Here is a 27,215-nt window from a genome sequence, read left to right on the forward strand (position 1 = left end):
CTACTGTTCCCTCCTCCAAGAAATCATCAGTTGGAGGCAGGGTGTCAAAATTCCTTCAAAATTGGTCCAAAATAACATCGGACCGTTGGGTGATCAACATCATAAGGCGAGGACATACTTTGGAATTTATGGAAGTCCCTCCACCCAGGCCCCCGGCAGCCATTCCGTCGAAACATCTGCGTCTCCTAAGGCTCGAAGTACAACAGATGCTCCGTAAAGGGGCGATAGAGCCGGTCCCCTCCACACAACAGGGCCAAGGTTTCTATTCCAGGTTCTTCCTGGTGAGAAAGACGCTGGAAAAATGGCGGCCCATCTTAGACCTCAGGGAGCTAAATACCTATCTTGTCTCCCTATCCTTCCGGATGGTATCCCTACAGGACATATTGAAGATGATCAGCCCGGGGGATTTCATGGCCACGCTCGATCTGGAGGACGCGTACTTCCATGTCCCGATTCACCCAGCACACAGAAGGTTCCTACGCTTCACAGTAGCCAAGAGCCATTTTCAGTTCAGGGTTCTGCCGTTCGGTCTTCGCTCTGACCCAAGGATTTTCACGAAGGTGCTGGCTCCGGTGGCAGCATTTCTGCGAAAGAACCACTTCCAGGTCTTCCCTTATCTGGACGATTGGTTACTGAAGGCCCCGTCCAGAAGGTTAGCGCAGGACGCTGTGCAGGCTTGCACCAATCTGTTCCAGAATCTGGGGCTCACTTTGAACAGAGAAAAATCCAGGCTGATGCCCTCAAGAAGAGCACGGTTCCTAGGAGCAGTGTTAGATTCAAGGCTCTCGAGGGCGTTTCCTACTCAAGAGAGGATAGAGAAACTGCAACGTTTCCCATGCGCCCACCCACCTCCCCGGGGAAAGCTCAGCCTTCAGCAAGTAGGGTGTCTAGCACACAACGGCTACGAAAATCTGAGGCTCTGAGGTTCCTTCAGGAAGGTTCCAGGGGTGAGGCTCTTCTGATTGGCTGATGCCTAAAATTTGGTCTCTTTTACAAAAAGAGGCTGATATGTTACAAAAGGGAATGAGGCCTAGGCCTTTCCTTTCTCTTTTGTACCTACTACTATGGTATTTTTTATTACCGAGACTCCCATTCCGACGACTGGGAATGATACAAAAGCATGGGAATCTATGAAAGTTACCAATACTGGGGAACCAAAGTTACAGGTAAGTAACTTGTTTTCTTGTAGGACGTGACTACGACGTCATCTGCCAGCAGCTCTCAGGCCCCACTCGGATGTAGATGTGCCCAGCAGCTCGTTTAACTTGCTTACATTGGCACACAGAGTGAATGAGGTTCGAAGCAGCTGCGGCAGCGGAAATTTGCAAAGCAGCCAAACGGACTCGTGGACTGGCAGAAAGCGCAATGTGAGGGAAGGAGGTGAAGTTTTTTTAAAGAGTCAGCAGGTCAGACCATTATTTAAATGTTGAACTTGGAGACACGAGTAAACACAGGGAGCCTTCAACTCATCACTGTCAAAGTTCAAGGCTCTCCCTGTTCAAGAAAGGTGAGCTGGGCTTTTAATCATTCTAATATTAAATTCTAAAAAAACAGTATTCACTTACAGCAAACAAAACCCCAGTTTCTCTCAAAGCAGAGCTAAAGCAGTGCTCGACGACTCCTCCCCCGACGTTGCCTTCCTGACGGAGACCCGGATAAACTCCTCGGCGCCTGACATAGCCATAGCCATCCCGGACGGCTAAAAAATCATACGCAGGGACCGAAACAACAACAAACTTGGAGAACGAGTTGCCATCGTCCACAGGAACACCATCAGAATCTCAACCAACACCGAAGACGCCCTCAGCACAGCCGAACACCTACACTTCCAGATCCACGTCGATTACAACACCACCCTCAGAGGAACACTAGTCTACAGACCCCCGGGACCCCAACCACAGTTCAGGGAACCCATCGCCGACCTCATCAGCACGCATACCCTCACCTCCACAGACTACATCCTCCTCGGAGACCTGAACTTCCACTTCGAGAATGCCAATGATAACAACTTAACAACACTGGTCGACAACCTCGGACTCAAACAACTCGTCACAACACCCACCCACTCCTTCGGACACACGCTCGACCCTATCTTCTCCGTCAGCGAACAGGTCACCTTCATCCACACCACCGAACATCACTGGACCAACCACCACTGCATCCACTTCTTGTAGAAACACACTGCACACAACCAACCACAACGTATCCCACACCGCAACTGGAAAAAAGTTACCGAAGACAAGCTCATCACTGCACTCGCCCGAGACCCTCCACCTGAGTGCTCCGAGACCGACGCAGCTGTCCACAACTTCAGACAATGAATCGACGACTGCGCCAACACCCTCGCCCCGATTAGGAAACCATTCAACAGGCGCACCACCAGGAGAGCCATCTGGTTCAACGCAGGCCAAGCACCCCTGCAGAAGACTCGAGAAGCAGTGGCATAATGACCAGACACCAGACAACCACGCAGCCCTCATGAACGCCAGACGCAAACACCACCAACTCATCTGTTCCACCAAAAGAACCTCCTTCAAGGAACGCATCGACAACAGTGCACACAACAGCAAAGAGCTCTTCAACATCGTGAAGGAACTCGCCAGCTCCTGCTCCAATGACATACCGCCATCACAACAACTCTGCAACTCCCTGGCCACCTTCTTCCACCGCAAGATCGCAGACATCCACAACAGCTTTGACACCCAGACACCGATGACAGACGCAGACACCTCCGACTCGACCCCCACCTAACACAAGGACCTTCTGCTCTACTGGAACAACGTCAACGACAGAGACCCCATCAAAATCATGAACCCCATCCACTACGGCTCACCCTCTGACCCCTGCCCCCACCACATCTACAACAAGGTAAGCTCCATCATCGCACCCCAACTCCGAAAGATCATCAACAGCTCCTTCGAGACCGCCATCTTCCCAGAAAGCTGGAAACACGCCGAGATCAACGCCCTTCTCAAGAAACCCAAGGCGGACCCTAAGGACCTCAAGAACTTCCCACCCATCTCCCTGCTCTCGTTCCTGGCGAAAGTCATTGAGAAGATCGCCAACAGATAACTGACTCACTTACTGGAGGAGAGCAACATCCTGGACTCCTCCCAATCCGGATTCCGCAGCAATCACAGCACCGAAACCGACATCAGGACCATACTGGACAGAGGCGAAACCGCGGCCCTCATCCTCCTGGATCTCTCGGCCGCATTCGACACAGTCTGCCACCACACCCTGTGCACACACCTCCACGACACAGGGATCCGAGGCAAAACCCTGGACTGGATCACCTCCTTTCTCACTGGCGAAACCCAGGGAGTCCGCCTCTCCCCATTTCGATACAAAGCCACCACTTTCGCCTGCGGCGTACCCCAAGGATTATCCCTCAACCCGACCCTTTTCAACATCTACATGGCACCACTCGCCAACATCGTCCGAGCACACCTCCTCAACATAGTCTCGTACACCGACGACACCTAGCTGATCCTCTCCCTCACCAAGGGCCCGGCCACTGCCAAATCCAACCTCCATGAGGGGATGAAGGCCATCACAGATTGGATGAAGACTAGCCGGAGGTTCTCATCCTCGGCTCCACCCCCTCTGCCTTGGATGACTCCTGGGGGGCAGCAACGCTGGGGGCTGCCCTGACACCCACCAACCATGCATGCAACCTGGGGTTCTTCCTGGACTCAACGCTCTCCATGGCCCAGCAAGTCAACACTGTCTCCTCCTCCTGCTTCAACACCCTCCGCGTGATCTGCAGGATGTACAGATGGCTCCCCACCGAAACCAGAAGAACGGTTACCCAAGCACTCGTCAGCAGCAGGCTGGACTACGGCAAAGCCCTCTACGCAGGAACCAAGGCAAAGCCCTCTACGCAGGAACCACGGCTCCCCTCCAAAAGAGACTCCCAACGCATACAAAACGCCTCCGCAAGCCTTATACTCAGACTCCCGCGCCACAGCCACATCACCTCCCACCTGAGAGATCTGCATTGGCTCCTGGACAACAAGAGGATCACCTTCAAGCTCTTCACCCACGCTCACAAAGCTCTCCCCAACGCCGGACCAGCTTACCTCAACGAACGACTGTCCTTCTACACCCCTAACCGCAAGCTTCGATCCGCTGGCCTCGGCCTCGCCACTGTCCCTCGCATCCGACGCACGACCACTGGTGGCAGATTCTTCTCCCACCTCGCCGCCAAGACATGGAACACCCTCACTGCTCACCTGCGCCTGACCTAGGACCTGCTGACCTTCAGGAGACTTCTCAAGACCTGGCTGTTCGACCAGTAGCGGCTTCCCCTCTCCCCTTAGCGCCTTGAGACCCTCACAGGTGAGTAGCGCGCTCTACAAATGATTGATTGATTGATTGAGTGTGTATTTGCGCCATACTTAGTTTTAAGGCTCTGTGCAATCAGAATTATTTAATTAAACTTGTAACCTTTCTAAAAACACATTTAGGGATGAGCTACAGAAGTTGGGTAGTTATTTTGTCACATCTACTCTGCCAAACACTCAGTTCCGGTGCAAGTATTTCTCGAGCTGCAGCAAAATGACATGTCATTTGGATGCTCCCAAGCCCATTAAGAGGCTATTTGTTACAACATTGCACCATCTTGTGGTCGTATATAGTGTCACCAAAGGCAGCTATTTCCAGTGCTCTAGCCCTGTAATTATTACAATAACATCAGAATTGTAACTCCTCACTATCCAATCTCTATTTCATTTGTCCACTGTTGTTCTACTAAGCAATGATCGATTCGCAGTTTCCTTTAGTTGTCACTGCACCTGCTCATTCCGGTGTTTGGGGTAAGCATTTGCCATGTCGGGGAAAGAGGAGGCGAAGTATGTGTTTTGCTTGTTTACTTCTTCTCACAGCCCTTTTGGATTTAATACGCTAGTGTTATGTTGCATAATACACCACCTTTGAACAATAGTGTTCAGAGTAAACCAAAACAAGCATTTGCAGTGCAATAGGTCTCATATTTGCGAGAGTTTGCCCTATTGGCATTGTAAATGACAATGCCTTTTATATAAATGTTTGCAAAACCTTCAAGCGGTGTGTATACACGCATTTTGTACTTCTAGTCACTGATTACGAGAGGCAACAGTGTGTTTACCCACCGCTTGCAGGTTTTGAAAACTTATTTTTAAAAAAGGCATTTTCATTTACAATGCCAATAGCTCAAACTCTCTTGCAATGCAAGACCTATTGCATTGCAAAGGCTTGTTATTCTTCCAGTAGGTTCCCCCTTGAAGTAAAACCTAAAACTTGAAACGGGCTAAAAGGCAGTTCATCTAAAAGGGGGCCAAAGCCTGCTGATAGCAAAGCCTTTTCAAGAGCTCATTGGGAGACCCCCTACAAATACATGTGGCGTTGAAATAATGGTATACTATAATTTCCATTTCATTCAGTAGAGTTATTTTTCCCTTCAAGAGAAAGATACGCCATTAGAGAAACTCATTTGGGTAAAAATAATCTGAAAGAAACACATAGTGATAAATTCCTTACCTTAGAATTACCCTCAAGCGTCATACAGGATCCGGAAAGTTTTCGTCAGCAGTACCCCTGCACTTCGGTAGGTGGTATTATGCAGCTCCGCTACTTAGACGCTGCCCATGCGCCCTCAGCTCTTTCTTTTTTTGTGCCAGCAAGCGCAGATCTGGGAAGAGCGGGAACCCCCAGTAAATTTTTGACTGACTTTTTGAGGCTTTTTGTCTCCATTTTTTCATTGAGTCTTCGACTCCTAATGTGTAGTTAGGATGCCTGTTTTTAAGTCCTGTGAGGACTGTCACCGTATGATGTAGTTGACGGACCCACACAGAGTGTGTCTTTTCTGCCTGGGGCGCGACCACGACCCCAAGTCATGCCCTGACTGCCTGGCCATGGCACCGAAAACTTTGCAGAAGCAGTCCCGAAAGTTGCTGGAAGCCCGACAGTCGGCTCCATGCCGTTCGAGGTTCTGGTCCCGAGGAAGGTTGAGGAACCGTGCGCGGAGTCATCACCATTGGTCTTCGGGATCAAAGTCTTTACTCTCGGGGTCAGGTAAGGCGAAGCACAAGAAGTCGAAGAAACAACATTGTTCTCTGGCTTCCTCTCGCCAGTCGCGCAACGTGGCTGAGGGTGCGGGTGGTGCCTCCCCTGTGGCTCCGGTGGAGCCTATGCAGTCGCCGCCAGCCTACCTGCCCTGAGTGGGGATCCTCGCCCTTCACCCCCAGTGGCCCCGGCCCCGGCATTGCCACCCCCCGGACCCTGATCGACGGTGGTTGACCTTATAGCACTTCTGTCGTTGCCCGCACCTCGGGACAAATTCGGCCCCGGTTTCAGCCACGTAGTGGACACGGAGTCGGCTTGGCGTCGCTCGATGCTGTTTATGGTGCCGCTCTGGGATTTCTATCCCATGTCCCTACTCCTTATTTTCGGCCTATACACCAGCCTGAGGAGGAAGGGGAGTACTGGGAGGGGTCTGAGGACCCTCTTGCAGCTGCTTGCAAGTCTGAACAGGACTGGGCAGAGGAGTTGGGGGATGCCAATGGACTGGATACCTCACCAGATCATGGCATGCGGTCTCCTCCTACCTTGGCTAGTAGAGAGTATAAGCACTTTCTGACGTTCTTTTGGGCACTTGGTCCAGGCCCACCACAGGGGCTCCTGTGGATAGGAACGTGGCCTAATGCCATCGCCCGGCTCCGGGTGACCCCATTTTCCTCTCCCTACACTCTACCCCTGAGAGCTTGGTTGTCCAAGCCTCTGCTTCCCCGACTGCCTTCCCTTCCGCACCCCCGGATAGGGAATACAAGAAACTGGATCAGTTCGGAAAGAAAAAAAATTCTTCCGCCACTTCTGCACTGCGGTCCGTGAACACCGCATATCTCTTGGGCCGTTATTCCCACTGTCTGTGGGATACGGTGGCACAAGTGCTGCCTCAGTGTCGGGAGGAGGCCCGGGCAGCTCTCTCCCCGGCTGTTGCAGAGGGGAGAGACGCAGCTAAGTTCATGATTCGTTTTGGCCTAGACACCCCCGACTCACTGAGCAGATCGATGGCAACGACAGTGGCGGTTCGGGCCACGCCTGGTTGAGGACCACTGGATTCTCGGGTGATGTCCAAAACACACTTATGGACATGCCATTTGATGGGCGTCGCCTCTTCAGTGACAAAGCAGACCATGAGTTCGAGCGGTTTAAGGACTCACGGGCTACGGCCAAGTCCTTGGGGCTCTCCGCCCACCTCCGCAGGCTGCTTTTCGCTCCTTTATTGCCACTGGAAGGGGTGCCCGCAGCGTTCACAACAGAGCCACAAGCCTGCTCAGCAACCACCCCAGCGCTGACGCGGGTTCTGCCGCGGCGGACCAAGGGGTCAGCGGGCAGGTCAGTCCACCTCCACCTCAGCCACCCTTGCCTCCAAACCTTCCTAGTCCGAACTTTCAGGCCCATCAGATGCCAGTGGGCGGCAGGCTTCGCCATCACCACCCCCACTGGCGCGCCATGACATCGGACAGGTGGGTTTTAGAAATAGTCCGAAGGGGGTACTCCCTCCCCTTCGACACTGCCCCTCCAGCCATGCCACCTCAATACCACCGCATGTCGGTGGATCACTTGGTGCGTCTTCAGCGCAAAGTTGGGGCCCTCTTGGCCAAGGGGGCCATTGAGCGCGTTCCGACGCCAGGAGTAGGTCGTGGCTGCTATTCCCACTACTTTCTGGTGCCAAAGAAGGACAAGGGCCTGCGTCCTATCTTAGTTCTCCGGAACGTAAATCGCTTCCTCCGCAAAGAGAAGTTCAAGATACTCACTTTGGCTCAGGTCTTGTCTGCTTTGACCCACTAGACTGGATTGCAGCGCTGGACTTGCAGGATGCTTACTTCCACATCCCAGTTCTGCGGGCCCACTGGTGTTACCAGCAGTTCACGGTAGGCCACGAGCATTTTCAGTTTACCGTGCTTCCCTTTGGCCTTAACAGCGCTCCTTGGGTGTTCACCAAAGTGAATGGCGGTGGTCGAAGCTCATCGGCGCAGATCAGGGATTTCAGTCTTCCCCTATCTCGACAACTGGTTGTTGAAGGCGGGCTCGTCCCAGACAGTCGTCTCCCACTTCCAGGCTACGGCCGACCTCCTGCATTTGCTGGGGTTCTCCATCAGTATGCCGAAGAGCTTCCCTCTCAGAAGCTCCTCTTCATTAGAGTGGTTCTGGACATGGCACATTTTCGGGCCTATCCTCCCCAACAGCGAGTCTGGTATATTCGGGCTCAGATTCCTATCTTTCTGCCCTTATCCTGGGTTTCGGTCAGTGACCCTGAGGCTGCTGGGTCTCATGGCCTCCTGCATCCTGCTGATCAGTCATGTCAGATGGCATATGCGGGCTCTGCAGTGGGACCTGAAGTCCTAGTGGCCGCAACATCACAGGAACCTGTCCGATCACATCCAGATCTCGGAGGGCACTGCACAACAGTTGCAGTGGTGGCTCACGGACCGGCATTGGGTCGATGGCATATCCCTCTCCCAACCCCAACCGAAGTTCACAGTAGTGACGGATGTGTCCCTCCTGGGATGGGGCGGCCACACGGGAGAGGCGGAGATCAGAGGCCTCTGGTCTCCGGCGGAGTCCAAGCACCACATCAACCTCCTGGAGCTTTGGGCGATCCGACTTGCACTGAAGGCGTACCTTCCCTCTGTCAAGGGGAGAGTAGTGCAGGTGTTTGCCGACAACACCACCGCCATGTGGGACTGCAACAAACAGGGCGGAGTGGGGTCGTGGACCCTATGTCCTCTGGACACGGCTGAAACATCAGGGCATTTTCCTGGGGTTCAACACCTGACAGGTTCTCTGAACTCCAGGGCGTCTTCACTCGGACATGGCGCAAGGTCTCTTTTGGCAGTGGGGAGAGCCTTGGTTAGATCTATTCACCACCAAAGAATACACGTAATGTCAGCAGTTCTGCGCGTTGGAATTTCCAAGGCGGCAGTCGCTCGGCGACGATTTTCGTTGCGAGTGGAGTTGCGGTCTGTTGTACGCCTTTCGGCCTATACCATTTCTACCCAGAGTGCTGAAGAAGATCCAACGCGACCGGGCCCAAGTCATTCTTGTGGCCCCGGGCTGGGCTCGAAGAGTTTGGTATCCCGAGCTACTCAGTAGGAGCATCCTCTGATCAGACTGCCTCTTCAGGAGGATCTTCTGTTGCAGCAGCAGGGGATAGTCCTCCACCCGAACCTGTCCAGCCTTCACCTCTTTGTGTGGAGATTGAGCGGCGTCAGCTGTTTCCTTTCGACTTGCCTCCTGAAGTTTGAGAGATTATTCTGGTGACCAGGCGGCCCTCCGCTAAGGTGGTATACGCCTGCAGGTGGAACAAATTTGTAGCATGGTGCACAGCAAAGGCTGTGGATCCCCTTTCTGCCCCTCTTTCCGAGGTCCTTTTGTTCCTTCTCTCTTTGACCCGGCAGGGCTCTGCTCTGGGCACCATCAAAGGTTAACTTTCTGCCATTTCAGCCTTTCTCAGGCTGCCTGATCAGCCTTCTCTTCTCAAGTCCCCTGTTGTCAATAGATTTCTCAAGGGCATAACACACTTTTTCCCTCCTATTCCGTTTGTGATGCCGCAGTGGGACTTAAATCTGGTTCTTTCTGATCTCATGTGTGCTCCTTTCGAGCACCTTCATAACTGTCCTCTCCGTCTCTTGACCTTGAAGACTGCCTTCCTGGTTGCCATCACATCCGCTAGGCGAGTGAGTGAGCTCCAGGCTCTTTCTTGTATGCCTCCTTTTTAGGTCTCGCACTGCGAATCGATCGCGAAGCGATCGTCGCTGCAAGACTCTGTTGTGATCATTTCTGCTTTCAAGGAGTCCAGGGAGACAGGAGACAAGTGATGTGCACGCGCGCGTAAACGGATAAGGTCACGCGCGCTTCCTGTCTCCCATGGCTCCTTGGAAGCAGACACACACACGCACACACACACACATACAGACCCCCCGCCGCCGCGCATACACACACGCACGCACACACACACATAGAGAACCTCCTCCCCCCCGACGTGCGCATACTAAAGCCCCCCGGCGCTTACACACACATCCCCTACCTCAGCTCGGCGTGTCTTCTCATTACAGCTTGCGCAGGGACAGCCAACGCGCACGGCGATGGCGTCTCCTGCGCTACAACCGTGGTTACGTCTGGTGCCTCAGTTACAGAGGGGGTGACTTCAATGAACTACCAATAAGCGTCGTTGTGATAATAAGCAGCGCCCTTATACAGCAACAGCGACTTGCCAAAATTATAAACGACGGCGAGCTGAATAAAAGCGCATGCCGTTTACAATAAGCGCTCTTGGCCCGTTGCCTGGCCCTAACATGTCCGCTGATTTTACGCATGTGCAGTGCATAGGGTACTTCTCTTGAACCTTTGAGGGTGGGGGAATATGGCGGGTGAATGACGTCAGGCTGGGGTGGGAGGGTAGGGTATCACTGGGAGCGGTGAAAGGGCCGCCGCACAGTGTGTGTGCCCGGCCCATACCGCGGGCGCTCAGCGAACAAAGCGAGAAGAAGGAAGCGTAATAAGAGGGGGGGAGCGGAACCTCCAATACAGCATTCCCTTCTCTCTGATATGGCAGCTCCTGGAGCGCTGCTGCTGATTCTCTGTTGGGCGGCCAGTGCAGGAGGTAAGAGGTGCTCTGCTTGTCTGAGAACGGGGCGGCGAACATCGAACCAACCCCCGGTCTCCACTTGCGTTACCCCCGTGCTTTTGGATTGGTCTTGGAGGTAGTGGCGATATTGACAGTGGTGGCACGGCTGCTTGGGGGAGGGTGGTGGGCGTTGCTCATTCTGTGCTGCTGCAGGTGCTCCGGGATTTATTAGGATCACTGGCGGTGGCAAATGAGCATAGTTTTGTTGCTGGTGGCAGTTGTTTTGATGGCTCGGGCTTTCAGTGAGGGTGTTATAACTGGTTGCCGTGTCCATGTTGAGGGTGGCACTCCTACTTATGGTGATGAGGTAGTGGTACTGCCTCAGCTGGCACATAATGACTGCGTTTCTTGGTATTGTCATTGTTGCTTTTTGTGACAGTGCTGTGTTGCCAGTGGGGCTTTCTAAGTTCATGTGGTGCTGCGACTTGGAGACAGCGACAATATTGGGGGTATTGATGTTGTGGCTGCAAGTAGTGATAGGGAGTAGAAGGTTTCGTTCCTGCTACTCAATATGGCTCGTGTGAGGTGAAACGAATGGTAGCATTACTGTTGCATTTGATGTAACTGGTACAAGCGAATAACTTTTTCCCTGATTCCTGAGGTGGCCTTTAGATTACCCTGGCGAAGAATGTTTCTTTTTGGTGAAAGAGAACAATGAGGGCCTGAAGCAGGTGTCAACACATCTCTCCTTTGCCATTCCTGGAAAATGGGAGAACTAGACCTCTTTGAGAGGCCCGTCGGCTCCAGTTAATAATTTTATCAATAACAATGGTTGTTGTTTAGTAAAGAACTATGTACTTCTAGGTTGTGATGGATCGTACAGAGCCAGCAAAAATGGATTGGAATGGGATCTTTGGTGACCTATCCTTAATTTTTCCACTGTCATAGGTAAGAAGCCCTGCATTGGTGGGTTTGTGCGGTGTTTTTATTTAGAACAAACTGAACGGACTATATCTGTTCAATATTTTATTGGCACTTCCATCATGATCTGATAGTTAAAAAAGTCACAAATTATCCCTTTTTGATGATAAACGAATAGTGAGCTAGAATACAATTATATTTGCCACCATGTAGCTTGTGGGAATGCCAGTACATCTAGGCAGGAGATGGCTATATGTCCAGGAAATGCAAAATTTTGAAATTTGTGCACGAATATGTGAGTTAGGCTTGGTAATCATTATACATTTCTATTGGGGAAGGCTCAGAATAATAGTGCAGCTACAGATTAAGATGCTCATTTAGACTCCAATGAAAACAAGCATTTGCAATGCAATAGGCCTCGCATTGACACATGTCGGAGCTATTGACATTGTAAATAACAATGCCTTTTATTTATGTTTTAAAAAAAATAAAAAAAATAAAAAGGCATTGTAATTTGCAATGTCAATAGCTCAAACTCACGTTAATGCGAGACCTATTGCATTGTAAATGCTTGTCTGTCGTTCCATCCGGACAAGGTTGTGCTCAGGCCCCGTCCTTTCTTTTTGCCAGAAGTTGTTACAGTCTTTCACATTGGGCAGACCATTACCTTGCCCACCTTCTTTCCGCATCCTTCCAGAGAGGAGGAGAGGCTTCACCTTCTGGACCCAAAATGTGAGATTTCCTTTCATCTCAACCGCACTCAGCAGTTCTGAGTGGATGACCAACTCTTTGTTGGCTATGTTGGCACTAAGAAAGATCGGGCGGTGCTATCTTCCGGTTGATCGTCTTATGTATGTATGTAGGTGACTTCTCCCTTGGACAATACTGCGCATGGTCATCGACTCCATCCTCAGATAGTTTTTTTCCTCCACTGGGTTCGGATGAAAGTTTTCCGCTCCGGCTAGAAAGGACTTTTCCAGCAACTTCGAAGCGATAAAAAACCTTATACAAACATTATCGACGAATAGACTACTTTCTACACCATCAGCTACATTCCGGTGTGTCCAAGCGGGCCGTTGGGCCTATCGGCGCCGTGCGGCCTACGCCTCATGGACAGAACTCCATTCAAGAGATGCCCGGTATGTCGAGCAAAATTCCCTCATAGCGACCATCATGATGTCTGCAACCTCTGTCTATTGCCAGAACACGACGAGTCGACCTGCACAGCTTGTGCATCCTTCCGATCGAAGAAGACCATTCGGGATCGAAGGGCACATCGACACGAGATGAGGAGATCAGCACCAGCGCCGGAGGCCATCTTCGAGGAGGAGATCGTCGAAGAAGACATCTCCGAGGGCGAGGATCCACTCGAAGACATCTCCGAGGACGAGGCTCCACTCGTCGCCGAAGAAGACTTGCCTGATCTCCAGATCATATCGGAGGCAGAGGACTCAGACGACTCGATTCCATCTTGTCAACCCGTGAGTACTCTTGCCCCTGCACAACAGACACTACCCAAGCCAAAGGCAACGGTCAGCACTCCGCCCATGGGGCCCAGTCGAGACCGAAATATCCCCTCAGAGGCCCCGCCTTCGGGCTCGGCTCCGAGGAAAACGACTACGCCTTCCGGTGCCTCGGCACCGACAAAACCACATGTGCCAATTCCACCTCCTCCATTGGCACCGGAGCACACACATCCTTCGACTCCGAAGCCAAAACGCCCTTTGGTGCCCAAAGACAAAGATCCTTTGGCACCAAAACCAAAAGATGCATCGGTGCCGAAGACTGTACCGGATCCGAAAAAGGCTCCGACTCCGAAACCTTCCGGTTCCAAAAATAAAGATGGAAAGCCAGAGTCCGACGCTGCAAAGCCAACGAGACCTGTCTCCACTCCAAAGTCTCCAACCTCAGTACCAAAGACTCCAAGGCCTGATTAAGAGACACCTAAACCCTCTAATAAGCCTACCAAGCCGAAACCACTTTCGGCACCGACAATTTGCCACCGGACTCAATAACGCCTCCTACAGCAAAAAACACAAAATAACCCCTATCGGCACCGAAAAAATTGACGCCGAAGAAAGTTGCAGAGGAAGAAGAACTGTTTAGACCAGATCCTAAACAAAGAAAAGTCCATATCAATCCAAAAACTGGACATGTGGAAGCTATTCCTCACAAAAAGAGACCAGCAGAGACACCACTTCTACCCGTGGTTCCTGCCAAAAAGAAGGATTGTGCAACCTCTCCAATACACCCTTCCTCTCCTTCACCTTCTTCCTCTCCTATTCCTCCTTACATTGAACCTACAGTTTCTCCTGTTCAATCTCCTGCATCATCACATCACACTGACGAAGAGTATGATCTAGGTGGGGGGGAATGACATACCAGAGCCACATGCATACCCTGTAGATGAAGATGTCAATCCAGAATATCCTAAAGATGACTCTATATATGGCTTCCCACCACACAATGTGCCCGACATTCCTGATCCTCAGTCCTACCCAACAAAACCTTCCCCTCCAGAAGATAGTATTGGGTTTAATCATCTCTTAAATAGAGCTGCCCTTTACCAAGGGGTTTCAATGCACTCTGATGCCATTGATGAGGATTTTTTACTGGATACATTTGAGCAGTCACAAAGGTCTACGCAAATACTACCCATGATCAAAGGAGCCATTAAACATGCTCCGGAAATATTTAAAGACCTGGTACGTTGTAGGGTGTTAAATCCAAGAATAGAAAAGAAATATAGACCAGCACCATCTGATCCAGTCTATATTAAGGGACATCTGCCACTAGACTCTTTAGTAGTGTCTAATGCAGGGAAAAAGAGCCAATTCCCAGACTTCTGGTGACACGCCCCCGCCTGACAAAGAATCTAAAGTTATTGATGCGTCAGGGAAACGAATTGCTGCGCAGGCCACAAATATATGGCGCATAGCAAATACACAAGCCCTGCTCTCACGCTATGACAGGGCTCATTAAGATCAATTAGAAAAACTGATGGAGCACCTCCCAGATCAATACAAAGATCAGGCAACAGAGCTCATGCAAGAAGGCAAATTAATATCCAATGCCTCAATTAAATGTGCACTAGATGTAGCTGACACAGCATCCAGAGCAGTCAATACTAGTGTTCTACTCGGACGACATGCGTGGCTACGCATTTCAGGGTTTAAAACGGAGGTACAGACTACCATCTTGAACCAGTCCTTCAATCAAAACCAATTGTTTGGGCTAGAAGTAGACAACATACTAGAAAAGATGAAAAAAGACACAAACACAGCTAAGTCTATGGGTTAATTACTATCCACACAGACCAGAAGTTCTTTTCCCCGCTCCTTTTATAGAGGAGGCTCTAAGCAAATTGGTGCAGATACAACATCATCTTTCAAAACGCAGACACAGACCTCCTCTAACAAAGGCTACTTTATAGGAGGATACAGAGGCAATAATAACAAGGGAAGAGGCAGAGGTAATAACCGCTCCTCTTCCACTCACAAACAGTGATTTCCCTACAGCATTCTACTCCTGTGGGGGGCAGATTATCACAGTTCCTACCTGTCTGGAATTCCATCACAACAGACAGGTGGGTGAGACAGATTATCCAACATGGCTACTGCCTAGAACTCACAGCAACCCCCCCCAAACATGCCACCCAGGTAGCGTCCAATGTCCACCGACCATATGACTCTGCTTCAACAGGAAGTTCTAGCACTTCTAGAAAAGGATGCTATTCAAGTAGTTCCTTTAGAAGAACAGGGAACAGGAGTTTACTCCTTGTACTTCCTAATCCCCAAGAAGGATGGGACATTAAGACCAATTCTCGACCTCAGACCCCTCAACTATTACATACAATCAGATCATTTTTACATGATCACTCTGCAACAAGTACTCCCACTACTACAACATGGCGATTTCCTTTCAACACTAGACCTAAAGGACGCCTACTTTCACATTCTTATACATCCCGCTCACAGGAAGTATCTATGGTTTGTCATACAAGAACAGCACTATCAGTTCAAAGTTCTTCCATTCGGGGTCACAACAGCACCACGAGTGTTCACAAAGTGCTTAGCAGTAGTAGCGGCACATCTCAGAAGACAACAGATACATGTCTTCCCTTATCTCGACGACTGGCTCATAAAAGCAAAATCATTCAGTCAATGTGTCCAACACACAAAGCAAACAATTCAGACATTGCACGACTTAGGGTTTACCATAAACTACACCAAGTCGCACCTAGAGCCTTCGCATGTTCATCAGTATCTAGGAGCTACCATAGACACATCTACAGCTCTAGCGTATCCCAGTCCAGCCAGGATACAGAACATTCAGACCGTAGTCACCATTTTTCAACACCAACAGTCTCTCCAAGCTAGAGTGTGCATGAGACTAATAGGCATGATGGCGTCTTGCATCTTCATAGTTCCACATGCAAGACTGCAAATGCGCCCATTACAAGAATGTCTAGCACAACAGTGGAATCAGGCTCAAGGTCAGCTCACAGACCTGGTGTTGGTAGACAGCCGTACATATCGCTCTCTGCAATGGCGGAACACCAAAAACTTGACAAGAGGACGGCCGTTCCTAGAGCCTGTTCCACAAATAGTGCTCACAACAGACGCATCCCTCACAGGATGGGGAGCCCATCTCTTACACTATACCACACAAGGCCAATGGAACAACCAACAAAACTTTTTCCATATCAACCACCTAGAGCTGCTAGCAATTTTCCTAGCACTCAAAACGTTTCAATTGCAAGTACAAAACAAAGCTGTCTTGATCCGGACGGACAATATGTCAGCCATGTACTATATTCAAAAACAGGGGGACACACACTCTCTGTAACTGTCCCAGCTTGCGCAGAACATTTGGAGATGGGCCATTCCTCAAAACATACACCTGACTGTAGAACATCTCCCAGGAATTCACAATCAGATAGCAGATCTGTTGAGTCGACAGTCACAACAGATTCACGAATGGGAGATACATCCACAAGTTCTTCAGCCATTCTTTCAAAGGTGGGGGCATCCACAGATAGATCTGTTTGCCACCCAAGAGAATACAAAATGCCCAACCTTCGCCGCCAGGTTTCCACACCCACGGTCGGAGGGGAATGCAATATGGATGAACTGGTCAGGCAGATTTGTGTACGCTTTTCGGCCTCTCCCACTCATTCCACTAGTAGTGCGCAAACTCAGACAACAGTCTCTCAAACTAATACTGGTAGCTCCCGCATGGGCACGCCAGCCGTGGTTCACCACACTACTAGATCTCTCACTGGTTCCACATCAAAAATGACGGCTCACGCCCTCCCTGTTAACACAGAACCATGGAGAAATAAGACACCCAGAACCAAGCCAACTGAATTTGGCGATCTGGCTCCTGAAGTCTTAGAGTTTGGTTACTTAAACCTGCCACCAGACTGTATGAACATAATTAAAGAAGCTAGAAAACCCACTACCAGAGCGTGTTATGCCGCTAAGTGGAAAAGGTTTGCAATATATTGTAACAACAATCACATTGACCCACTGGATGCTTCCATCCAAAATATCATTTGCTACCTTCTACACCTACAAAGGTCCAATTTAGCTTATTCTTCCATACTCCTGCATCTGGCAGCAATTGCAGCCTATTTACAGAATAGACAACATCTATCTCTCTTCAGAGTACCTGCAATCAAAGCATTTATGGAAGGATTAAAACGAATAATCCCACCTAGGTTACCACCTGCTCCGGTGTGGAACCTGAACGTGGTCCTTACAAGACTTATGGGACCCCCTTTCGAGCCTTTACACAAGTGTGAATTGCAATTCCTAACATGGAAAACTGCTTTCCTTGTTGCCATCACCTCTCTCAGAAGAGTTAGTGAAATACAAGCATTCACAATACAAGAACCATTTTTTCAAATACATCCTAACAAAGTGGTTCTCAGGCCTAATCCAAAATTCCTTCCAAAGGTTATCACTCCTTTGTACCTTAACCAATCAGTAGAGCTACCTGTGTTTTTCCAAAACCTAGACTCTGTTGCAGAAAGGGGTTTACACACCTTAGATGTTAGGAGAGCCCTGTTAAACTACACAGATAGGACTAAATCCTTCAGAAAGACAAAACAATTATTTGTATCTTTCTCTCCCCACACAAAGGCAACCCCATCTCTAAGGGGGATATTGCCAGGTGGATTGTAAAGTGTATACAAATATGCTATCAAAAAGCTAAACGTACACTAACAGTTCCTCCTAGAGAACACTCCACTCGCAAACTAGGAGCCTCTATGGCTTCTTAGGAAATATACCACTAGAGGACATATGCAAAGCAGCAACATGGTCTACAATACACACCTTCACTAAACACTACTGTGTTAATGTGCAGGCCAAGCAGCAGGCTGCAGTAGGCCAAGCTGTCCTTAGAACACTATTTCAGAATACTGCAACGGATTCAAGCGACCATCGCTAGGGTAGACACTGCTGCACAATTGTTGCAAAAGTGTACGATCTGCAGCTCATATGCCTCGAACGGAAAATGCTACTTACCAGTATGCATCTGTTCTTGGCATGTAGAGCTGCATAATTGTACACGCCCTCCCACCTCCCCGGGACTTGTATCTGTTCCAGTACTCATCTTACTTAGTTAGATGCACACGCATGGACATCCTTTTTCTCTTTACTTCTACTAACTCCATCATTCCCCATCATGGCGAAAAACAATCCGAGGATGGAGTCGATGACCATGCGCAGTATTGTCCAAGGGAGGAGTCACCTATCTCGTGACTACAAAGACTTCTTCCAAGAAAACAACAACCTGCAATCATCCGAGCCCAACACCAGGTGGCGATCTATTGCAAAAGTGTACGATTCTGCAGCTCTACATGCCAAGAACAGATGCATACTGGTAAGTAGCAATTTCCATCTGTAAGAAACATTAGTAGTGATAGATTCCTTATCGCCCCACCCATCCTCCCCTTTCTGCGAACTGATTTCTAGGGTTAAGGTCATCCCTTTCAGGGCCCTAGTTTCAATGCACCAGTGGTCAGTTTCTTGCATGGCTCTGCGTTGCTGGCGCAGAAAGTCGTGTACAAAACTGACGTCCGCGCACGTGGGCGACGTCTAAGTAGCGCCTGCGATGTCATCTCGGTGACCACGATGCCAACGACGGACGCGAAGCCGCACAACGCCACCTACCGACGCCCAGGGGTACTGCTGACGAAACTTTCCGCATTCAGTCTGGCGCCGGGAGGTAATTCCAAGGTAAGGAATGTATCACTACTAATGTTTCTTACAGATATATCATTACCGATGGTAAGTAACTTGTCCTCTTGATGGATACATCTGCCTGTGGATTCCTCACCTCATGAATATCCCCTGCGTCAGCATTCCGTGGAAACTTTTTTCCTAGCTCTCCACGCCGACAAGGTTGTCACAATGCTATGGCTCCACACGCTGCTCCGCATGACGTCACAGGAGCCATAAGAGAGCCACGTCGCTGTCATGATTCGCTCCCTGTGCTCTCGTACCCACCACCAGGGGGCCGCATAGTGGGACTTTCCAGTCTTCTAATAAGCTTCCAGACCCTCCCCTGCATGCATATCCTGACTTCCAGCCATTTGGACACGTATTGGGAATTGACATCCATTCCAAATCCATGCCGGGTTTTGTGAAAGTCAGCCTGCTTATACTTAAAGCCAGCCTACTTATGCCTGAAACTGCAATACCCAGAATTCCTTGCTCACTGTTTTGTCTCCACCCCTGCAGACCAAGGATAGGTGGAGGAATTCAGCTCACCTGTGGCTGGCTGCTGTAGTCTACTCACACCTGATGCATATGATTACTGTGAGCTCTTTTAAGCCCCAGCTCCCTTCAGACCTAGGTTGGTCATTGTTGCTGTTTACCGGTGAGACCGATCCTTGTTACCAGTGCTCCCCGATCTTTTGCTATTCTTGTTTCCAGTGTTTCCTGAGCTTTAGTTATGCCTTTTCCTTGACCTGCTGCTGCTTTCCTTGTTCCTGAATTAGCACTGCCTGCAATACTACCTTGACCCCTGAGCCTTAGTAGTCCTTCCTGAACTGCAGCAGTTTCCCTTCTCCGGAATTAGCACTGCTTGCAGTGCTACCTTGTTTCCTGAGTTCCTGAGCTATAGTTATTCTTTGTTCCTGTTCCTGGGCTTCAGCTATTTTCTTGTTACTGATTTGCACTGCTTGAGCTGTAGCTATGTCCTGTTTCCTTGAACCAGTACTGCCTGCAGTGCTACCTTGACTCCTTGAAGCTTTAGTAATTCCCTGTTCCTGAACCAGCACTGTCCACAGTGCTACCTTGACTCGAGCCTTAGCTTAATTCTTGTTCCTGCCCCAGCACTGCCTTCTATGCTATTTTGTTTTCTTAATTCCTTAACCTGCACTATTCTAGTAAACCCTTGTAGCCTTCCCTTCTGTATATCCCTTTCCAGTCTCTGCCTTTCTTCTCAATTCCTTGGTTCCAGTTCCTAGTTTGCTGTCTTTCTATTCTGCTGTCTTGCTTCTGTTGCCTTGTATGTTTGTTACCTGCTTTCTGCCAAGAGTGCACTGTGATTTCCTTCCTTTCCTGTTAAGCACTCCTCCTTGCTAGCTCCTTGTCTATTGTGCTTGTGTTTAGTTCTACCCCCTTGCTGTTACTGCCTTGCGTTTTCCTGTTTGATTGCCAGGATCCGTGGGCTCAGCTGACTACCTAGGTGGTGTTTCTTGTTCACTGTGAGTATTGTCTTTGATTTATAGTTACAACATCACCATAGGTATAAGCTCCACAGACCCGGCCTTTGCATGCATATCCTACATGTGGGTATTTGCAGTCAGTATCTGTAACAGCAATTGTGGGTGAGAAACCTATTGAGCTTCAGTCTTACCATGTGGCGCTCTTGATTGCTTTTCCCCCAAACTCCCCTTTTTTGTTAATGTTGTTTCTTATATGTCTTGCACATTCGTCCTGGGTGTAGTTTTTCCGAATGCTAAATTGCCTCATGAGTGCCTTTCCTTTCTGAGTCTTAGCCATCTTGTTCTGTCATGCAGGCCTCCCCTTTGGATCTCTTTTCTCCGCTGACTTCTTGTCATCTTGTCATCCTGGGCAGGTCTGTACTACTCTTTCTGTGTACGTTTTTCTACTCAGTTCCCAGTTCTTGCACAAGTCCCTGATGTGTTCCCCACATTGTCCCGGACAGTCCCTGACAGTTGCTGTGATGACATCAGTTCCCTTTTTTCCGCACAGTGGACGCTAACGGTTTTTCTGGCACTCTCCATACTTTCTTTGGATACTTTGTAATTTGGCTCTATCTCCTTCTGTGATTTTGCCATGTCTGCTCCTAGGAAGTCAGGTTTCAAGCCCTTTCGAGAGTGCGGGGGTCATATGTCGATCACTGACCCCCATGAGGACTGTCTGTGATGTTTATCATCAGATCACGACGTCGAGGGCTGTTCTTGCTGTCGCAAAATGAACCCCTAGGCCTTGAAGGAGCGGGAAGCCAAGCTGTACATGGCTAAAGTAAAAAAAAGAATAAAGGGTTCGGAAACGTTTGAAGTCGAGGTCGTCGACTTCACATGACTCGAAGATGAAGCACAAGAAGAAGACGACGTATGGCTCTCGGCGCCGTTTGTCGAAGGCTTTAGCTTCGAGGTCGCCTTCTCCGGCTCTTCGACGTTGCGAAAAGGACGTGGTCTCTCCTTCGCCTTCAGTGTCTCCTCAAGCGACTCCGACCCATGCTCCTTCATACAAGGATACCCGGGCACAGTCACCGACGCCGAGACCTTCACCGACTCCGGAAGGTTTGTCAAATCCTGCTGATGAGGGGGTTCCTGTAGCCCTGTCAGTTTCGACTCCGGAGCTGCCTTGCTTGGATCTCGATACGGTTCAGTATCCTCAATTTCCAGGATCGTGTTCGGATCCCACACATTTTTTAAATGCGATGTATGGAGTGTTTGCCAGAGCGTCATACCCTACTGGTGTACCTTCAGGTCCCGTGGGTCCTATGGCATTTAATTTGGGCGTGCCTCAACACTATCCTCAGGCACCCTTCATGCCATTCATGTCTACGCCGTCGTCCTGGCAGTTTGTGGCTCCGAGGATGTCGACGCCGTATGTGCAGTCCCCGAACCTACATACGGCGCCGGTTGCTGCTGCGGATCCGTCTTCGATGCCGCTCCCGGAGCCGTCGGCTCCACAACCGAAGATGCGCTCGATGAGAGAGGCGCAGAGGTTGTTAGAAGAGGAGCAGTACCAGGCTGAAGAAATGGAGGAAGGCGAGATTGATGAGTCGGTGAATGTGTTCGAGGGTCTGTGTGAGGCAAGCCGACAGACACCTCCCTGGAGTGGGACTTTGCTTTTCAGAAAGCTACCCCCTCGAAGGAATTGGCACCGTACCATACTGTGATAAGTAAGGTGCCGGAGCTCTTGGATCTGCAGCTGCCTTTGGCTGAGTATAGGCCTAATTTTCTCTAAGAGGAGTTACATTCTCCATCCTCTGTGGTTGAACCGCTTCTGCCGTTCAATGATGCCTTGACTGAGCCAATTCTTGAAGTTTGGTGTAAGCCTCTTTCTGCTCCTGCAGTTTCAAGGTCGTGTCGAGAAGGTACAGGCCTGCTCCAAGGGATCCTTTGTTCCTTTCGTCTCATCCTTCGCCTGAGAGTTTGGTGGTGCAGGCATCGTGTTCTAAACAGTCCTCGGGCGCCTTTACACAGGCTCCTGCTGACAGGGATTCCAAGAAGTTGGAGCAATCGGCAAAGAAGGTTTTCTCTTCGGCGAGTATGGCTTTGAAGTCCACCAACGCTACCTGTTTGTTAGGTAGATACATTCATGCCCTTATGGACTCCGCTAAACAGCTTCTTCCAAAATTGTCTGAGGAAGATCGGGGAAATCTCAGTGAGGTACTGGCAGACTCTCAGGCTACAGCTCGTCAAGTCATCCAGTCTGGCCTGGACATAGCAGATTCGGTGTCCAGGGTGATGGGCTCTTCCATCGCTACGAGAAGGCATGCATGGCTCAGGTCCTCTGAGTTGTCTCCTGATGTTCAGGCTGCCCTTCTTGATCTTCCTTTCGACGGGTCTAGACTGTTTGGAGAGAAGGCTGATTCAACTCTGCAAAGGTTTAAAGACCGCAAGGCCACAGCGAAATCCTTGGGTCTGCAGGCTAATGGTTATGGCTATAGGAGATACTTTGGCTTTGGGAAGTCTTCCTTTCGAGGTTTCCGTCACCCACAGCCACAGCAGCAGCAAGAGCAACAAAACCCCTTGTACAAGAGCTACAGGGGTAAAGGCAGAGAACGGGTCGTCAGCCTTCTTCCTCCTCTAACTCCCCAAACCCCACTGGTAATGCAGGAAATTAGCCCTAGACCCGTCATTCTGAATCATGCAGGTCATGTAGGGGGCCGGCTTACTCATTTTCTACAGGATTGGAAATTGGTCACCATGGATCTTTGGGTTTCAGATCTGGTAGAAAATGGGTACGCCCTTCCCTTCTGGGAATTCCCTCCTCCTTACCCCCCTTGCCAAGGGTTTTGCACGGAGGATCATTTACTTCTTCTTCAGAAGGAGATTCTTGTCCTGTTACAAAAAGGTGCGATGGAGGTGGTCCCAGAGCAGGAAAGGGGTCAGGTATGCTAATCCCCTTATTTTCTGATTCCCCAGAAGGATGGCAGGTTACGCCCCATCCTGGACCTCAGAATCTTAAATCTTTTTCTCAAGCAGGAGAGATTCAAGATACTCACCCTAGCGCAGATTCTTCAGGCCCTGCAACAAGAGGACTGAATGGTGTCCATCGACTTGCAGGATGCGTATTTTCACATCCCAATCTTGAATTCACACAGGAAGTATCTCCGGTTGAAGGTTGGTTCGCAACACTACCAGTTTCCGGTTCTCCCGTTTGGTCTTACCACTGCATCCCGAGACTTCACCAAGTTCATGGCTATCGTGGCTGCCCATCTCAGGAGGTTGAGAATCCCAGTTTTCCCCTACCTGGACGACTGGCTGCTCAAGGCAGAGTCGCCAGAGATGGTGCGTCATCTGCAGGTAACAATCTAGCTGTTGTTCAAATTGGGTTTTTCGATAAATGTGCCCAAATCTCATCTAGTGCCCTCACAGTGCAAACTGTTCATAGGGGTAGTACTGGGTACCACTGTGGTTGCTTGGTCGGTTCGCTTCCTGCATCCTGTTGTTCAACCATGCACGCTGGCACATGAGGGCACTTCAGTGGTGCTTCCGCAGGCAGTGGTTTCAACACAATGGGGATAATTTTCTGGAATTGCAGGCGGTACGTTTGGCACTCAAGGCTTTTCTTCCCTCTCTTCGCGGTCAGTCGGTTAAGGTCCTGATGGACAACACTACCGCGATGTGGTATATCAAGAAGCTGGGAGGAGTAGGGTTGTACTGTCTCTGCAGAGAGGCATTGCGGCTCTGGTACTAGGCTCAGGAGAATTGGATTTGCCTGCTGGCAAATCATCTGGCCGGGCTGCTGAACGTGCGTGTGGACAGTCTGTCGACAAGTTTTCCGCCGACCACGAGTGTAGGCTTCTACCGGAGGTAGTTCGACATGTCTTCCCGACGTGGGGAACTCCTCAGGTGGACCTGTTTGCCACTCTCTAGAACGCGCACTGCCCCGTCATTCTGCAGTCTCCAGTTTATCCAGTATTATGAGTATCTTTCATAGATTCACATGCCTGAATCATTCCCCGTCGTCGGGGTGGGAGTCCCCGGTACATAAATAAATAATGTCATATAGACATATATACATCGTAATGGGCCAGAGGCCTCTCATTAATAACATATCCATGTCCTTTTGTGAAAAGGACCAAACTTTGGCAAGAGCCAATCAGCTATCACCACCCTCTAGAACCTTCCTGGAAGGAGCTCTGGTCCCTCAGATTTTCTGCCGCACGTCGTGCTAAGGGAGTCTCCACTGAGCTCTGCTCAGTTTTCCTTACTTCTCTGGATTTTCCAGTACTTTTCTCACAGACTTTCTTCAGTTGTGTGGGGTTTTCAGTTTACCTTGGCTGATACTCCTAAAAAAGGACTTTTTAGACCTTGTGCCTCTTGTAGCAAGAAGAGGCTTCATGTAGATGACGAGCATAAGGATTGCCTTTATTGTCTCTACCCAGACCACTCTTCTAAGGATTGTAAGGTCTGTCGGACCTTTTCAACAACGACCCTCAAGGACCGAGAGGGGCGCCTGTTGATATGGCTACATAGACTGAAGGATAAAGACCAGGCAGTCTCTTCAGGTGAGAGTGAGTGTTCCTTCAGGAGTCAACATTCCTCTCCTAAAAGACCTAGAGTGACATCCCCAGGACCGTCTTCAGAGCCACCTCAAAAGAAGACGCTGAAGTCTTCAGAGGTTCATTCTACGGTCTTGCCTGTGAAGGTTTCTCCTCAGGGCTCTGCTACCACCTTTAAGAAACCCTTCACGACCTCTTCAGCGCTGCCTGTGACAGCGTTGACAGCGACCATCTCCACTTCTGTGGCGTCCTCTTCATTATCCACGTCGACGTCTACAACATCCTCATCGTCGCCGGGTAGGTCCGTTTCATCTATTATAAAGATAAAGACATTGTCATCGACGTGGAAGCGCTCGTCGTCCACATCATCGTTGTCGACGAAAGCTCCATCAACGACGAAGGCTCCGTCGACGCCGTCGACGAGACCATTGTCGGCAATACCTTCTGGATCAGTCGTCGACGTCCCTCTGTCGACGACCACCCCGTCGACGGGCTCGACGACGACACAGGAACCCACCTTGAAAAGTGCATATGTTCACTTACAAATTACTAAGCACATTCTGACACCGGATCTAACCTCTCCGAGCAGAGTCCAGGCTTTACCACCTGCGCATCTTCTGGATAACGAAGACTCTGATGAGGGTTCTATGTTCCAGACAGCTACTAGCCCATCTGAACTGCACGTAAAATATCACAAGAGTTCAGATTATGAAGAACAAGAGCAGGACGAACAAGTGGATTACCAGAAGGAATTCCAGCCTCCTCCTCCTCCTCCTCAACCTATGGTGTGTCTTCCTGCATCCATAGTCACGGATCTGCAGTTCTTGATTGCGGACTACAAACAGTAGTTTCCCTCTACACCTCCACCACCTTCAGTAGTTGCGCCTCCGCCTAGACCTCGACCTCCACCTCTAGTGCTTCACCCGGATCCTGCTCCTGCACAGCATCCTCCATCCTCAGATGATGAAGAAGAGGAGCAACAGCAGGAGGAAGGGGAACTCCAGGACTCACATGACGAGTGGGATGATTACGTCATTCCATGTCCAGCATATCCTGTGCCAACGCGCCCCGGAGGACATTGGGGGATTCCATAATATCCTAGAAAGGGCAGCTTTGCCTTTCAAGATTCCAATAACTACCCAGCAACAAGACTGCTTCCTTTATGATTTCAAGGAACCGTTCAAAAAGGCTGTTAGGTCCATACCTATCATAGACTACATTTGGGACCAAGGGGTTAAGATCATGCAAAACCCTTCTTCCTGCCCCCAGTTCTGCCCAGGCTGGACAAGAAATATAGGGCTCCAGACACGGCTCCAGCTTGCCTTACTGGCCATCCCAAGCCGGACTCGGTCATTACCCAAGCAGCGCAGCGCAAATCAAAAAATCATTCTGCTGCTCTAACTGCGCCACCGGATAAGGAGGGACGAAAACTGGACAATATTGGGAAGCGGTTTTCTTCGATGTCCGCGTTGACAGTGCGAGCTGCAAACTCCATGGCACTGTTAGGACGTTACAACCGTCAAATGTGGGCTGATATCGCCCCATATTTGGGATCATTGTCGGAGGAAGAAAAAGAAGAGGCAAAAAAGATTCTCTTAGAAGGCAAACGCTCAGCCTCGGAGATGATTGACTGTGCGATGGATATCGCATCGACGGGTTTCCGCCAGCTAGCTGGGGCTGCGGTGCTGAGACGACAAGGCTGGCTCAAAGCAACTACCTTCCGGCCGGAAGTGCAAACTAAGGTGCTCGGCATGCCTTACGATGGCCAACTTCTATTTGGTCAGAAGTGGGACTGTCTCCAGTCCCCAGAAACGCACAGCTAAACGGCCACTGTGGGCTGTACCTGTATTCGAACCTTTTCTCCATATTTTCAACAGTAATCCCAAATGTTTATCATCAATATTCAAAAGTTCTTCAATCGAGAGCACGCACATCGTGTACACGTAAATTTTCAATTTTCTACTATTCACAAGGTATCACTGAGGATTTAGACCAAGAATATGAGTGAAACGTGAAATTCATTTCAGGCAGTGTTTTATTCATGATGTCACATAACCCAATGCATTTCGGGCACCCAGCCCTTCTTCGGGGGTCACTGTAAATTGTAAAAATACAATATGATTACTGAACTGTTTTCCCAATTATGACATTTACATGTTCCATGCTAAAACGTCTAACATTCACAGATCTTAAAAAACCATTAGTCACAAGCTACGCCAATTCATCTACATATATAAACCAAAAAACTGACGGCCCCATATTCGAACCCCCATTTCATACACACGCCAACCGGCTGTCTTAACAGGTTACGCCACTGCTGTTGCTGAAAATAAACGTCTCTTTACTCCTAAGGCAACCTGATACTTTTACTTAACAGTGTCAAAAGTTTGTATACATTCATATTAATCGAACCATGTAGGTTTTCTTATATGTTATCCAAATAAACATATAGTCT

The 27,215-nt window shown here is 49.7% G+C and overlaps 1 protein-coding gene across 1 annotated transcript in view; it reads left to right on the forward strand.

Moving 5' to 3' along the window:
* TRIM24 (tripartite motif containing 24) overlaps positions 1 to 27,215 on the forward strand; it is a 1,142,914-nt gene that overhangs the window by 827,977 nt on the left and 287,722 nt on the right. The gene's annotated exons all lie outside the window — the stretch shown is intronic.

The sequence above is a fragment of the Lissotriton helveticus genome, chromosome 1_1 (genome assembly GCF_964261635.1).
Source record: "Lissotriton helveticus chromosome 1_1, aLisHel1.1, whole genome shotgun sequence".
Lineage (NCBI taxonomy): Eukaryota > Metazoa > Chordata > Amphibia > Caudata > Salamandridae > Lissotriton > Lissotriton helveticus.